At 40.0% G+C, this 16,942-nt stretch overlaps 1 pseudogene across 1 annotated transcript; it reads left to right on the top strand.

Moving 5' to 3' along the window:
• The first annotated feature begins 762 nt into the window (after window positions 1–762).
• On the top strand, window positions 763–7,945 carry LOC143620829 (DExH-box ATP-dependent RNA helicase DExH5, mitochondrial-like; annotated as a pseudogene). Its single transcript, XR_013151411.1, has 15 exons — window positions 763–1,044; window positions 1,661–1,815; window positions 1,896–1,983; window positions 2,065–2,307; window positions 2,449–2,544; window positions 2,632–2,980; window positions 3,067–3,197; window positions 3,279–3,440; window positions 3,516–3,983; window positions 5,226–5,429; window positions 5,519–5,588; window positions 6,414–6,562; window positions 6,645–6,950; window positions 7,032–7,091; window positions 7,173–7,945. The product of XR_013151411.1 is annotated as a DExH-box ATP-dependent RNA helicase DExH5, mitochondrial-like (transcript).
• The last annotated feature ends 8,997 nt before the right edge of the window (window positions 7,946–16,942 follow it).

Raw genomic sequence — 16,942 nt, 5'->3', positions numbered from 1 at the left:
CCTTAAATGTAAGACAAAATGGTAAATACATATAGCACAATGACTTGAAACGTAAGACACAATGGTAAATACATATAACAAAATGACTTGAAACTTTGAAACGTAAGACACAATGGTAAATACATATAACACAATGACCTTAAATGTAAGACACAGTGGTAAATACATATAACACAATGACCTTAAACGTAAGACACAGTGGTAAATACATATAACACAATGACCTTAAACGTAAGACACAGTGGTAAATACATATAACACAATGGAATCTACATATTACACAATGGCTTGAACGTAATACACAATCAACATAAAGCAAATGTTGAGCACAAAGACACAGTGACAAACGAAAGACACAATGACATAATCTTTATTTTAATTTTTATCTTTACGATCACAACACGTGTTTCTTCAACAAACATGTCGGGTCTGTCGAGCTTAGTAGTAGAAAGATCCTCCAAGAAACGCCATCAACCTCATAATGTGAACCATAAGGATGTGGGTGTGGATGTGGAGGTTGGTTTACTTCATCTCAACATGTCATATAGATGCCAATGAGCTCGGGTATCAACTAATACACGAGTTGAAAGCAGGATAATAAAACGAGTTGAAAGCACGATAATAAAAGAGAAAAGTGTGATATTAATATTATTGAAGGCATAAATAAAGCATTATTAAATTCGACGGGAACAAAAATAACCGTATCCCCTGGCTAAAACCCCAACCATCACCATCGCTGGGACAGCAGCAGGCGTGTGTGTTATGGAACACGGTGCATTCCATCTAACTACTGCCACTGACTTTTCCTGCCTTCGAACAACCTCTTCCTCTTCCTCCTTATTACACCGCCTCAAATTCAGGCCTTCTTCTTCTTCTTATTATTATTATTCGCACCGCCGCTTTGTTAATTCCTCCTCATCCGCTAACATTATTATTTCATCCTGTGATACTTTATCAACTGTTTATCCGTACTTGCCTGTTGATGACCACCAATCGCTTCCTCATGTAGATTATGTTCGTGACCTCCAGTTATCCGTTAACAATGTGAGTTTCTGTCCAACACTTATTCATTATATATGTTGTTTATTATAATAAGAATTATTAAGTTGTTTTAAGTACAGTCAGGCTTAACTTTGGGTTTCTAGGTTTGGTTGCATTGCCGCTAAGAAAACTACATTTTGATTCGAGATAACGTTACTTTGACTAGTCAACTAGTCATTTGCCTTTAATACCGTTTTGAATTTTGAAGTAAACATTTTTTAGTTATGTATACTCTATGTGGTATGATGTTTCATCTTTACACCTACATTATTAGGCTATGTGCATGTATGTGAGCTAACTACTTAGATTTACATAGAGTAATAGTCAATTAACGATCACACTCTATCGTGTTGAAAAACAAGTGTTATGTTTCCAAGAAAAGAGCTAAGTCAAGTAGTATTTACAGAGTAGTTACAAAAGAGAGAAATAGTATCTGAGCAACCCCGTGTTATATGATTTTTGGTTTTCACGCATGCGCTGTTGATAATAATGATCCATACTCCATGAGAATTCGGTTATCCTTTTTTATTGCTTAAGTCAGCGTAACACACATCTTGTATTTTAGCTGCATTATGTGGTATCATCATATATTTGTAAACAATCTAACATATATTTTTAGGGTGTTTTGGGGTCTGATGACATAGATTCTTTGATACGGAGGCTAACAGCATTAGTGCAAAGCAAGGATGAACAAGAGCTGGTGTCAAAGGAAAAGAAGGACAGGCGTGATTATGATCAAATAGCATCTCTGGCAAGTAGTTTAGGATTGCATAGGTAATTAAGCACCACCATCAGCTTTGTTACATGCCTTTTTATGTACTTTGAAGCGGCCTTTTGACTGTAATTGTTTTCAGCCGTTTGTATGCCAAAACGATTGTTGTCAGCAAAGTCCCATTGCCAAATTACAGATTTGACCTCGATGATAAACGGCCACAGAGGGAGGTATAATTTTTAAGATATGCTTTTCCTAATAAAATATAAATATATTACATGTGATTATTTAATACTGCGTTCTGCAAGCAGGTGATTTTGTCACCTGGTTTGCATAGAAGAGTTAATGATCATCTTGGAAAGTATCTTTCCCAGAAGACTAAGAGCATAGATGATTCTCGAGATATTTTGTTTCCAACTGCAATTGATAGTGACAGTATTGCTAATAATGGACCCGTTGAGGCAAAAGAGTCAATCCCAAAAAATAAAGGTGTATCGGACAATGCACTTTGGCGAAAAAGTATGCAATTGAACTTGGAGCAACAAGCTTGGCAGGTTAGTTAATCGTAAACAATGTTATATAATTTCAAGATTTAACTGGTCATTCACATGTATTTGTTATTCTTCATGTGCTTATGTGTTATTTACCAAGGATATGAATATATGATGCTGTTGGAATAATGTTTTTCTCTACAGAAATCTTCTGAAGGTCAGAAGATGCTTGAGTTCCGGAGTAGTCTCCCTGCTTACAAAGAGAAGGATGCAATATTGAATACTATTTCGAACAATCAGGTATCTCAGAGTTTGAGATCTTTGTGCCAGATTTATCAATAATTAGTTGTGGTTCAATTTCATTGTAAGATAGTGTACATGTTACAGGTTGTTATCATCTCAGGTGAAACCGGCTGCGGGAAAACAACACAAGTTCCCCAGTTTATTTTAGAATCCGAGATTAATTCTATACGTGGGGCCACATGTAGCATCATATGCACTCAACCTCGGAGAATATCTGCTATGTCTGTCTCTGAAAGAATTGCCATTGAAAGAGGGGAGAAATTGGGTGAAAATGTTGGATATAAAGTTAGGTTAGAGGGTGTGAAAGGAAGAAATACTCACCTGCTGTTCTGTACAAGTGGAGTTTTATTGAGAAGATTGCTGGTTGATAGAGATTTGAAAGGTGTGACTCATGTTATCATTGATGAGGTTCATGAACGTGGAATTGATGAAGGTAAACTTATACCAGAAAACAGTATTTCTGGATATGAGCTTATGATTTTGAAGTGCATTTTTAATATGTTTTCTTCTACGTGCCAGATTTTCTGCTTACTGTTATGAAAGAGTTACTTCCTTCTCTCCCTGAACTAAGGCTCGTGTTGATGAGCGCAACCATAAATGCAGAAATTTTCTCTTCCTACTTTAATGGCGCTCCAGTTATCCAGATACCGGTAATCTTTATTAACTTTTTTCATGAAGTATATAAAACTGCCTCTTCTATTTTTGTATTTATTATTTTCCCTTGCATGCAGGGTGTGACACATCCTGTGCGTACCTATTATCTGGAAGATATTTTGGAATCAACCGGATACAGATTGACAGCCGACAATCAAATTGATGAATATGGTCAAGTATGGAAACAAAATAAACAGACTTCAAACAAAAGGAAGAGCCAAATTGCTTCAGCTGTCGTGGTATACAATTATTACTTACTTTTCTTCATGGATTATGTTTCTGAAGTATAACATGTTGTGTAAATTTGAAACCAGGACGCACTTGGATCTGCTGACTACAGTGAATACAGTCAACAGACACAAGACTCTTTGCTCTGCTGGAATCCAGATTGCTTAAATTTTAACCTCATAGAATACCTACTATGCAAGATTTGTGAGAATGAAAAACCCGGGAGTATTTTGGTATTTATGACCGGGTGGGATGACATCATCTCTTTGAAGGAGAAGCTACAAGCTCATTCAGTTTTGGGAGATCCAAATCGAGTTTTGTTGCTGACGTGTCATGGTCCTATGTCCAGCTCAGAGCAGAAGTTAATATTGGAGAAGGTGGATAGTGGGGTGAGGAAAATTGTATTGGCTACAAATATTGCTGAAACCAGTATTACAATTGATGACTTGGTTTTTGTCATTGATTGTGGAAAGGCCAAAGAGTCATCGTATGATGCACTTAACAATACTCCTTGCTTGCTTCCTTCCTGGATATCCAAGGATTCTGTTAAGCAAGTAAGCTTCTTTCAGATTATTATTTAGACAGAATTACAAATTTTGTCCTTTAAAATAAGACGAATTACGGTTCGTGTCCTTTTCTAAGTTTCCTTGCAGGCGGTGTACTTTAAACTTTTTTTTTCTACACGTTATGTCCTTTACGCTAACTGGGTTAGAAAAACTCAGTTAAATGCCCTCACGTGAGGCACATGTGAGGGCATTTTTGTCTTTTCACCTGTACCTGCAACTTCTTCTTCCTCTTTCCCTGTGTTTCTTAAAACACAGAGATGAACACCACCACAAAGCCTCTTTCCCTGTGTATCTGATTTTAAGGGGACTGCCATGCCACCACCAACAGCCATGAAAACCACCACCACCAAAAGAAATGCCCTCACGTCTTGATGTCACCACCTCAGTTAAATGCCCTCACGTCTTGATGTCACCACCAAAAGAAATGCCCTCACGTCTTGATGTCACCACCTCAGTTAAATGCCCTCACGTCTTGATGTCCTATAAAATCCGAACCGGGTTATCAATTCCCCCAAAAGAAATCAAGAAATCGAACCGGTCAACGAAGCTAGGGTTTCAAAATCACGAGAAATTGAGCATCAAGACGTGAAATTGAAGGCGTATGATTGCAATTAGTTGGGTGATAGTGTCAGATCTGGGTTGAATTGGGTTGGAATTGAAGGATTACGGAGATTGAAATCTGTACGGAATTGGGTTGAATTAGGGTTTTCAACGGGAAGATGAAGATGATGATGGAACCATACGGAGGTGTTTGCGGAGATGGCGGTTGGAGATCGAATGGTTGTGGTTTTTTGGTGGTGGTGGTGGTGGTGTTCATGGCTGTTGGTGGTGGTGGTGTTCATGGCTGTTGGTGGTGGCATGGCAGTCCCCTTAAAATCAGATACACAGGGAAAGAGGCTTTGTGGTGGTGTTCATCTCTGTGTTTTAAGAAACACAGGGAAAGAGGAAGAAGAAGTTGCAGGTACAGGTGAAAAGACAAAAATGCCCTCACATGTGCCTCACGTGAGGGCATTTAACTGGGTTTTTCTAACCCAGTTAGCGTAAAGGACATAACGTGTAGAAAAAAAAAGTTTAAAGTACACCGCCTGCAAGGAAACTTAGAAAAGGACACGAACCGTAATTCGTCTTATTTTAAAGGACAAAATTTGTAATTCTGTCTATTATTTAATTAAAATAATGAGTTTTGAGATCATATATTGATGTACTGTTACTCTGTTACTGAATATTAAGAGGAGAGGAAGGTCGGGCCGTGTTCAAACAGGAGAATGCTACCATTTATATCCGAAATGCGTGTATGATTCTTTTGCTGATTATCAACTGCCAAAAATACTGAGGACTCCTTTGGAATCCCTTTGTCTGCAAATCAAAAGTTTGAATCTTGGTAGTATTTATGGATTCTTATCTAGGGCTATGCATTCACCTGAGTTATTAGCGGTAATGTTAACGTTCAGTTTATTTCAAAATTGGTGAAGAGTTTATTTGCACAATTTTGTAAGCTAACAGTATTATTCCTTTGTTTGTAGGTTCAAAATGCTATTGAATATCTCAAGCTAATTGGTGCTTTGGATGGGAGTGAACAAATGACCGTTTTGGGTATGTTGGATTTCGTCAGTGGGTGCATTTTTTACCAGTTTACTTGTATTTGGGTCGGTTTAGGTTGTGTTTCTATTTCAAAGGGGCCAAAACAACTTTTTATAACCAAGCGGTCAATTGGTCAAATTTCAAATGGTTTGATAATTGAAAGTCATTCATAGTTTACTTAATTTTTTAGTGCATACAACCTCCGAGGTCGTTTTTATCTATGATAAAGATTATTAATGTAATTATAATATCTTTTAAACCATAATTGACACATTAACTATTTTATAACAGTTTGAAAATGATCAAATATGGATGTGAACTTGTGACACGATACGAAAACATGACATGAACCTAACATGAAATTCTTGGGTTTGGTTTTGGTCCAAAGTCTAAACGTGATTGGGTCAGTTTCGGGTCGAGTCAGTGAGGGATTGTGTTCATGTTAACCCGGCGGGTTCACGCATTAACCCGTTTAAAATGTGTTTTGTATAATAAGTTTAACTATTTGTGAATTCTTGATGTCAAGTGTTTAGTTTTAACTTTTAAGAATAAATTGGCATAGTTTAAAGTTTTTCCGGGTTAAACAGATCGTGCTCGAGTCAGCCCGCAAATACACGTTTCATGTCATGTTCAAGTTCACATGTCTTGATTTTCGGGTTCTACCTGCAAACACAACCCATTTAACAGTCCTAGTTGTGGGTCAATCCAGTCTGACCTGGTTTGTCTCAGCATGTAATAGAAATGACCTTTTCAACCCGGAGCGGTTTTGATCACATGAACGGTTTTGCCTTTAAAATTTGTGTTTTTACAAAGTTTACTAAACTAGAGGCGTTGCAGGTGGCTACTTGGCAAATCTTCCAATGGAGCCCTAACATGGAAAGATGCTAGTAATGGGTGCACTATTAAACTGCCTTGACCCGATATTGACCATTGTGGCTGGTCTTACTGTTAGGGATCCTTTCTTAGCACCTTTGGAAATGAAGGAGGTTTATTACCCGTTATCCTTCCTGTTTCATTACATAGTTAAATGCTTACTTTATAATATTTTAACTCTAATGCCTTTTACAGTTGGCAGAGGCTGCTAAAGCACAATTTTCCCATGGATTTAGTGACCATCTTGCCCTTTTACGAGCATACAACGGTTGGAAAGTAGCTGAACGAAAGAAAATTGGTTATAAATACTGTTGGAAGAACTTCCTCTCTTCTCAATCAATGAAAGCTATTGATTCTCTTCGAAGGGAATTTCAATCTGCGCTTAAAAGTATTCGTCTTATTGACAGCAAGGCTAGCAGTTACAACACTTATAGCCATAATGAAAATCTCATCCGTGCAGTTATCTGTTCTGGATTGTATCCAGGAGTCTGCTCTGTTCTGGTAGTTACAAGCATTTATTATATTAGAATATTTCATTATTCAATCCTATCTTTATGTCTGATAAAATGAATACATTTCCAGCACAAGGACAACTCGTTATCGCTGAAAACAATGGAAGACGGTTCGGTGTGTTTACATTCGGTAAGCTAAAGACTTTCTATCATCATCGTCATCTATAAATTTGATATGTTTGTCTTCTCATATTCTTATTTCTTACTTCAGAAATCAGTTAAAGCACGTGATTCTAAAATACCATACCCATGGCTGGTCTTCAACAAAAAAGTCAAAGTCAACTCTGTTTACCTTCAAGACTCAACAGGTGTATCTGATTCAATGCTGCTCTTATTTGGAGGAAACATTTCAATAGGTGATGTTGAGGGACACATGAAAATGTTGGGAGGATACTTGGAGTTCTTCATGGAACCTGAAGTGGCAACAATGTATCAAATTATAAAACGAGAGCTTAGCGAGTTATTCCAGATCAAATTAATGAACCCAAAAGTTAACTTACAATCCCACCACAACCTTTTGTCTGCCATACAGTTATTACTCTCAGAGGATCAATGCAGTGGCAGGTTTGTATACAACCACCAGGTGATATGTAGATCACCTCTGCCACCACCACCGCCTCTAGTTTTAGAAAGTGGACCGGGAGGTGACAATTCGAAAAGTCAACTCCAAACATTACTTGCTAGAGCGGGATACAATGCGCCAACCTACACGACTGGCTTGTCAAACAACCAGTTTGTGGCGGTTTGTGAATTCAACGGGATGCAAATCACTGGCCGTCCTTGTAACAACAAGAAACAAGCTGAAAAGGATGCAGCTTCCAAGGCTTTGGATTGGCTTTTGGGTGGTAATTATGCGGCCTGTGAAACGATTGATATCATATCAATGATTTTAAAGAAGAGAAATAAGAATCAAAACTAATTGCTGCCATTAAATTGACTAGTTTTGACCATTGACATGCAAGTGCGACACATGTCTGAATTTTGACCATGTTTGGTGAGTTTTTGTATATAGTGGGTACATACTATATTGATTTATTATAAAATATATTTATATTTGTTAGAATGTCATTTGAAAAATATATTTCTTTTGGAGCTGGAGCTGGACCTGGACCAGCAATGAATGCACATGGGGTCTGGTATCTGTGATATGGTAGAGAAGTATCAAATAATAACATAACAAAAGTAGGGTAGGGAGAAACAAACAGAGTGAGACTTGTTTTATAATCATTGATTTCAGTACCAGGCTAAATATTAAATGTGGAGATGCTTTTGACCATTTGTCTATTGAATTCAAAAACAAGTACTGCTTACCTTTGTGCTCCTCTCCTATTTAATCCTAGAGTTAAGTGCCATTTTTTGTTCAGTTACGCAACTACAATATCATTTATGAATTTTGTGCAAATAGCTACCTCACTTTTCTAAAACTTGCAAATTTAGTAATTTTTTCTAACTCTGTTTATGTTTGTCCGTTAAATCAGGGGCACTTTGATAACTTTGATACTTTATTTATTTTTTATTTTCTTTTAATCAAATCCACCTCCAACCCCTTTTATACTTTCCTAAACCCTAAACTAAAATCCCAAACACTCTCATCCCCTTTTCTTCATCTCCTGCAACCAAATCAATATCCCTCTCCCACCTCCATCTCTGTCCTGCGTCGCCACCAGTCACCATCTTCACCCCATCTCCATCCTGCATCGCTACCAGCCACCATCATCACCGTCTTCTCCCCTTTCCCAGTCCGGCAATGAATCAAGCAGTTAATCTCAGATCCAAATGATCTAAAAGCCTCACAAGTTTTCACCTGAAACCCAACTCCTCTTCACTGACGATGTTTTCTGAGAAACGACGGCATCAGAAGCTTCAATGTTGTAAATTCCGACGAAGTTGTAAGCATATTTCTTCTAGTGCTCCGTTCACAACGGCGTCCAATTGTTAGGTAGTAAATAATAGAAGGACTAAACTGTAAATGTTAGATAGTGCAGGTTATAGTTGTAATATGTTTATATACATAAGCAGAGTCATGAATGTAATAGTAGCTATTTATTTGAGATATTATCTCCTTCTTCTTCTGTGATTCTTCTTCTACAATTCTTTAGCTCGATTATAGTTTGTATCGTAACAAGTGGTATCAAAGCTGTTCAATCCTTGGACGCTCTAGATCTTGAACCCTAATTCACTCGATTTCCCCAAATTGTGTGGATTCTCTGAAATTGGTCATTGTTCCGATTAATTTCATCTCAACTACAATCAAATTCCGGTGATAACATCAGTTCATGGTAAATCCAGTTTCTAGAAACAATTAGCCAATCACGGTGGCCATTGATTCAATCCATGGTGATGAATGGCATAGGCGATAAACAGAAGCAAATCAATCTACCAATTAGATACATCAACAATTGAATTAGGGAAACAACTTATTCTTGAAAGTAGCAATTGTATGTCAGATGTTCTTGAGGTATTTCAGCAACAGTCAGATTAGACATTAGCATTAGCAGGTTTCTAAGTCAACAATCAAATTAGGGCAACAACGGGTTCTTGGCAGCAATAATTGAAGGCAACGATCAAGGTAATAATGGTGTTCTTGTGTTCATGTGGGGGATGATATGGGAAAACAAGTTTCATGTTTGTGCGACTCGTAGGTGTTCTTGCGGTTGGTTACAATACGAAGGCAGGGGCCATTGTTGTGGTTACATACCAGATTATTCAAAGCCACCAACTGATTGGGAACTTTACAGTGGTTATAGATGTGTTGATGAATGGATGGGATCATCAACATGGGGAAAACGAAGTCCTCGCTTATTCGAAACCAAATATAAAGAAACAAGAATCCTAAATACTACTTCATCCATGGATGACATCAAGAACTTACAACAAACAGGTTCATTTCAAGACTACTGTAACTCATTTGATTTTCTCCTAACTAGAGTAGTTCTAAGTGAGGGTTATGTTATAAGTCTATTCGTGGAGGGTTTGAAACCTGAAATTAAGTGGTGGATTAAGTTGTTGAGACCAAAAACACTAGAGGAGGCATATGAAAAGGCAACGAACCAAATTGATTTTCTTGATATTGTGAATAAAAATAAGGATTTGGATGTACCCACCAAGGATCATATTGATTCTTCTAAAGCTGCACATATAGATGACACTTTGAATCAAGATATGAGTATCGAAATGGAAGTGGCTGATCAACAGAAAACCACAAAGGAACCTGTTGTGGATCAAGAAAAAATAAATAGAAAGTCTGTTTCAATAGAGGTTCCAATTGATATGTCAGGAAATAAATCTGATGCAGGAACGGTTGCGGACAGCCTACACAATGCAAGTTGTGAATTCGATGGGTTGAAGGATATTGTGAGCACTAGTGATCATGTTAGTCACACTTTTATACAAGAAAATGTGGTTCCAGAATCTAATGATGAAAATGATAATGAAAATGATATTAGCGGGCTTGTCAACGAAATCGATTCTCTAAAGCAAGAATGGACGAGTCAAGAAGTAATGAATAAATTCAATTTCAGTGACGCCTTCAATATATTTTCAAATGAATTGAAATATGACAGTTTTCAGAAGGTTTTTCACAGCTTTGATACATTGCAAATATTTGTGATTAACTTCCCTAAATTCAATGCAAATGGTCATGATTATATTCTTACTTGGCTAAGCAAAATGAGGGCTAAATACAACCAACTAATTCTGGAAAGATGGCTAGTTAAGTGGAAACAGAAGAATGAGTTGCAACTGCAGCTGCAAGAATCTCAAACAAACCCGCAGATTAATGCAAAAATGAAAAATATGGCCGGGAAAATTATAGAAATTTTATTATCTTCTCGGATGACAAAATCTAAAGAGTTGTCTCTCATTATAGTCATGAAGGGGGTGGTGGGAAGAGTTGTACATGCAGCTGCACATGTACACAAGCTTGGAAATCTTCCATGGTGGAAAGCAATTATAGTTGATAAAACACTTACTGCCAAAATAATAAAGTTTTGGTCAAGTGGGATTGTGATGGCTGGAAGGGATCACCAAAGTCCAAATGAATATAAAATGTCAAATGCTTGGAAGTCAAAAGTTGTTTATCGAAAGTCAAGAATTAATAAAACTGTGAAAGCTAAAAGATGGGGAACAGGTTGTAAAAGTCAGCGGATAGATTGGGAAATTTGCAGATTAGTGTATCAAAAGTCCCGATTCAGGAAACATTTATTTGATTTGGTTAACAAGCTAGATTTGTTTTTAAGTATTTGGCGAAAAGATAAAATTCGAGTGGTGAAGCTTGATGACCAATGGATGGCAAATTCAGATTTTATTACATACTCAAAAGAGGAAAAGTTTCGTGATCCGTCACAAGTGACTCAACCTGCAAGTTTGTCTCTGGGTGCAAAGTTGTACCAATTGGAGATTGCTTGGGTCTTTATAAGCAATGAATTGGATTCACTTTTACATTTGCACTTGGTCCTTGATTTTTCTTTTCTCACCATTTGTGTGATTGCTTAAACTTTGTTTTTTTTTCCTTTTCCTTATTTTGATTTTTGAGGGCGGAGTAATGTTAGGTAGTAAATAATAGGACTAAACTGTAAATGTTAGATAGTGCAGGGTTATAGTTTTAATATGTTCATATACATAAGCAGGAGTCGTGAATGTAACAGTAGCTATTGATTTGAGATATTATCTCCTTCTTCTTCTGTGATTCTTCTTCTTCTACAATTCTTTAGCTCGATTACGGTTTGTATCGTAACACCAATGGTGGTCGGAGAGCGGTGGTGCACGTTATTGTTAAACTGATACTTTTAAATATATTGTATTGAATATATAAAATGTTGATATAAAAAGAATTAAGATGCGATAAGTATTAAAAAATTTTATAATGAATCTGGTTGATTTTTTGCAGGGATCGGATAGATTGGGATTTAGGTTTAGGCTTTGACCCAAGCTTCAAACATTTGTGATTTTGACTTTCTGAAAGAAACAAGTTAAGGTGGAATTTTATTAAAAGAAAAGAAAAAATAAATAAATAACAAAGTTACCAAAATGCCCCTGACTTAACGGACAAACATAGACAGAGTTAGAAAAAAGTACTAAATTTGCAAGTTTTAGAAAAGTGAGGTAGCCATTTGCACAAAATTCAAAAATGGTACTAAAGTTGCGTAATTAAACAAACCACAGGTACCAAAATGACACTTAACTCCCCCAGAATATATAAATTCTTTGGAAAGTTATTTACATTTAGAGTATTTTACATATAATTTTTAATAGATTATATAATCATTGCAACCAATTAAATAATCGTTTTTTAAAATATATAATAGTTAGTAATAATTTCATATTCTGTGTGGCCATGGGTGCAGCTAGAGGCGTAAATCCTAACCAGTCAACTGAATCAAACCAAAACCGGTTGTTAGCAAGTACAATAGAAGCCGGTTGATAATCAATGGTTAGGAACCGTTTTGGACTTTCGAGACAGGAACCGATTTGTAACCGGTTAACTGAACATAGGTTAATACACTTAGTGTTAACATGTCCAATAAGTTACTATTGGTTAACTGGTTAATATCCAAACCGAACCGGTTATATAGGTTAGGGATTTCCATTTAAAAACCGGTTAGGAAGCGTGACCAGTAATTGGTTTTGACCTTTCGGTCAATAACAGTTACAGTTGGTAACCAACATTCCAAAAAACGTTTAACCGGTATTTGCAGCTTGTAGGGGTATGGTACTAAACCCGGTTTTACAACCCTAAATTTATTATGTTTGGCTTATTTTATTATATGGACTAATACAATGTTATTGGGCTGAGGGGGTTGTGGAGGTAACCCTAACTGGGCTAGGCCCATTAGGGTACCATGATGGTGGCCATGAGGCTCTCTATATAAGGAGGTCTCCACCTCCTTGTTAAGGGGTCATGCTCAATAAGAGCCACCACCCTATTTTTGTGTCTGTAAACAAGAGATCCTAAAGATTTCTTAGCAGTCACCTCCACACCCCCGAAAAGCCATTACAGGTCTCAGGCAATCGAAGAAGAAGATCAAGTCGTGGTTCGTTTCATCTCGAAAATCCGTGGGAACATCGTCATGGATCAGGTCAGATTCATTTCATGCTTCGACATTGGCGCCATCCGTGGGACGGCAACGAACTACCCTTCGATTTTCGTCTCGGCTGTCAGATCTCTCCCAGGAAAAACCCAGATCTGGAAGTTTACAGAAAAAGGCTTCAAGGCTTGTTCTATTAAAGCTCAAAAAGATCCATAGATCTAAAAGAGGCTTCCAGATCTGTGCAAAAAAGAAACTACCTGATTCGGATGATCAAGCCCCCGGATCTGTGATGGTTTTAAATTCTCTCCGCTACGAGCTTCAGATCTATCTAGATCTGATTTACAGATCTAGATCTAGATTACAGACCTGGATTTTAGATTTAAAATTACAGATCTAACTCTCAAATTGTAGATCCAAAAATTACCAGACTTCCGCCGCCATGCATGCGCGCTCGCGGATTCTCACTCCGCAGCCATGCATGTGCCACCGCGGGAACCACCATGTGGGTTTCGCGCAAAAGACCTCCACCATGTGGGTTTTGCGCAGGAGACTGCCACCACGCATGCTCGCCAGCGGGTCACCATTCCGCCGACATGCGTGAGCGCCCGTGGAAACCACCGCGGGAACCACCATGTGAGTTCGAAAGACGACTCAATGCTTTTGGTTTTACGTAAAAGTCTCCAACGCCATGCAGGTGCGCGCAACCCTCTACCATGCGTGTGCGCAACTCTCCGCCATGCACGCGCGCTCGCGAGTCACCACTTCGTCGCCGTGCATGCGCACATAAGGCCACGCGCCAAGCTTAAAGGTTGGGAATCCTCATAAACCTGTAAGGCCAAGCGCCAAACTTAAAAGGTTGGGAATCCTCATAAACCCGTAAGGCCAAGCGCCAAACTTAAAAGGTTGGGAATCCTCATAAACCCATAAGGCCAAGCGCCAAACTTAAAAGGTTGGGAATCCTCATAAACCCATAAGGCCAAGGGCCAAACTTAAAGGTTGGGAATCCTCATAAACCCATAAGGCCAAGCGCCAAACTTAAAGGTTGGGAATCCTCATAAACCCATAAGGCCAAGCGCCAAACTTAAAGGTTGGGAATCCTCATAAACCCATAAGGCCACGCGCCAAACTTAAAGGTTGGGAATCCTCATAAACCCATAAGGCCAAACGCCAAACTTAAAGGTTGGGAATCCTCATAAACCCATAAGGCCACGCGCCAAACTTAAAAGGCTGGGAATCCTCATAAACCCATAAGGCTATGCGCCAAACTTAAAGGTTGGGAATCCTCACAAACCCATAAGGCCACGCGCCAAACTTAAAGGTTGGGAATCCTCATAAGCCCATAAGGCCATGCGCCAAACTTAAAGGTTGGGAATCCTCATAAACCCATACGGCTTCGCGCCGAATACATGACCGAACGCGGCTCCGCTCCGCTCAACACGCCGTCATAATTAAACCTATTAACACAGGCCACGTCATATGCGCGCCACCGCGGGTCAACCATTCCGCCATTCTACATGCGCACCGCCATGATGCTTGAGCGCAGTCGCATATCACATCAGCGCACGCAACATCTGCGCGTGGCGCATGGTACAAAGTCTACGCGCACGCGCATGCAACATCTGCGCGTGGCGCATGACACAAAGTCTACGCGCACGCGCATGCAAAATCTGCGCATGGCGCATGACACAAAGCCAAAGCCTATGCGCAAGCGCATAAAACATCTGCGCATGACACAAAGTCTACGCGCATGCACATGCAACATCTGCGCGTGGCGCATGACACAAAGTCTACGCGCACGCGCATGCAACATCTGCGCATGGCGCATGACACAAAGCCAAAGCCTATGCGCAAGCGCATGAAACATCTGCGCATGACACAAAGTCTACGCGCACGCGCATGCAACATCTGCGCATGGCGCATGACACAAAGCCAAAGCCTATGCGCAAGCGCATGAAACATCTGCGCATGACACAAAGCCAAAACCTATGCGTAAGCGACACAACAAATGAGAATAGTCTAATCCCAAATCAGGATAAGGACAACTTTATTTTAGCAGCAATGAACCAGGGGACTATCGTGGTATACCACCACTACATTATCGCGATGGAAGACATCCGAATCTTAGGGCGGGAGCCTAACAATATCCCAAACGGCCACGCGCTAATTTGATATGTTTTTGCAGGTTCGGCTACGAGTCGCACAAGCACATATGACATTATTATTATCTGGCCGATTGCGCCTCCATTATTGTTTTGAAAACAAGCTGGGATAGTCATCCTGCGTAGAAGAGGCCCTTGTGGGCCAGTCATTATCGTCATATTATAGCTCATAAGCCGCAACGTGCGCAAGCTTCATTATTTTTATAGCTGGTAAGTCGCCTCGCGCGCAGGCTCCATTATTCTTATAACTCATAAGCTACCCCGCGCGCAAACTATTAAGCATCATTATCGAGATGCGCGCTCTATCTTCTATCAGGCCTCGCGCCACTATCGTAAGTCGACATTGGCGCCATCCGTGGGACGGCAATGAACTACCCTTCGATTTTCGTCTCGGCTGTCAGATCTCTCCCAGAAAAAACCCAGATCTGGAAGTTTACAGAAAAAGGCTTCAAGGCTTGTTCTATTAAAGCTCAAAAAGATCCATAGATCTAAAAGAGGCTTCCAGATCTGTGCAAAAAAGAAACTACCTGATTCGGATGATCAAGCCTCCGGATCTGTGATGGTTTTAAATTCTCTCCGCTACGAGCTTCAGATCTATCTAGATCTGATTTACAGATCTAGATCTAGATTACAGACCTGGATTTTAGGTTTAAAATTACAGATCTAACTCTCAAATTGTAGTTCCAAAAATTACCAGACTTCCGTCGCCATGCATGCGCGCTCGCGGATTCTCACTCCGCAGCCATGCATGTGCCACCTCGGGAACCACCATGTGGGTTTCGCGCAAAAGACCTCCACCATGTGGGTTTTGCGCAGGAGACTGCCACCACGCATGCTCGCCAGCGGGTCACCATTCCGCCGACATGCGTGAGCGCCCGTGGAAACCACCGCGGGAACCACCATGTGAGTTCGAAAGACGACTCAATGCTTTTGGTTTTACGTAAAAGTCTCCAACGCCATGCAGGTGCGCGCAACCCTCTACCATGCGTGTGCGCAACTCTCTGCCATGCACGCGCGCTCGCGAGTCACCACTCCGTCGCCGTGCATGCGCACATAAGGCCACGCGCCAAGCTTAAAGGTTGGGAATCCTCATAAACCCGTAAGGCCAAGCGCCAAACTTAAAAGGTTGGGAATCCTCATAAACCCATAAGGCCAAGCGCCAAACTTAAAAGGTTGGGAATCCTCATAAACCCATAAGGCCAAGGGCCAAACTTAAAGGTTGGGAATCCTCATAAACCCATAAGGCCAAGCGCCAAACTTAAAGGTTGGGAATCCTCATAAACCCATAAGGCCAAGCGCCAAACTTAAAGGTTGGGAATCCTCAAAAACCCATAAGGCCACGCGCCAAACTTAAAGGTTGGGAATCCTCATAAACCCATAAGGCCAAGCGCCAAACTTAAAGGTTGGGAATCCTCATAAACCCATAAGGCCACGCGCCAAACTTAAAAGGCTGGGAATCCTCATAAACCCATAAGGCCAAGCTCCAAACTTAAAGGTTGGGAATCCTCATAAACCCATAAGGCCACGCGCCAAACTTAAAGGTTGGGAATCCTCATAAGCCCATAAGGCCATGCGCCAAACTTAAAGGTTGGGAATCCTCATAAACCCATACGGCTTCTCGCCGAATACAAGACCGAACGCGGCTCCGCTCCGCTCAACACGCCGTCATAATTAAACCTATTAACACAGGCCACGTCATATGCGCGCCACCGCGGGTCAACCATTCCGCCATTCTACATGCGCACCGCCATGATGCTTGAGCGCAGTCGCATATCACATCAGCGCACGCAACA

Source organism: Bidens hawaiensis, unplaced genomic scaffold (assembly GCF_021521415.1).
Source record: "Bidens hawaiensis isolate Kalapana, Puna unplaced genomic scaffold, B.hawaiensis_p1.1 tig00000296_1, whole genome shotgun sequence".
In the NCBI taxonomy this organism is placed as follows: Eukaryota; Viridiplantae; Streptophyta; class Magnoliopsida; order Asterales; family Asteraceae; genus Bidens; species Bidens hawaiensis.
The sequence above is the reverse complement of the archived record's forward strand: the minus strand, read 5'-3'. Positions and strand labels throughout refer to the sequence as shown.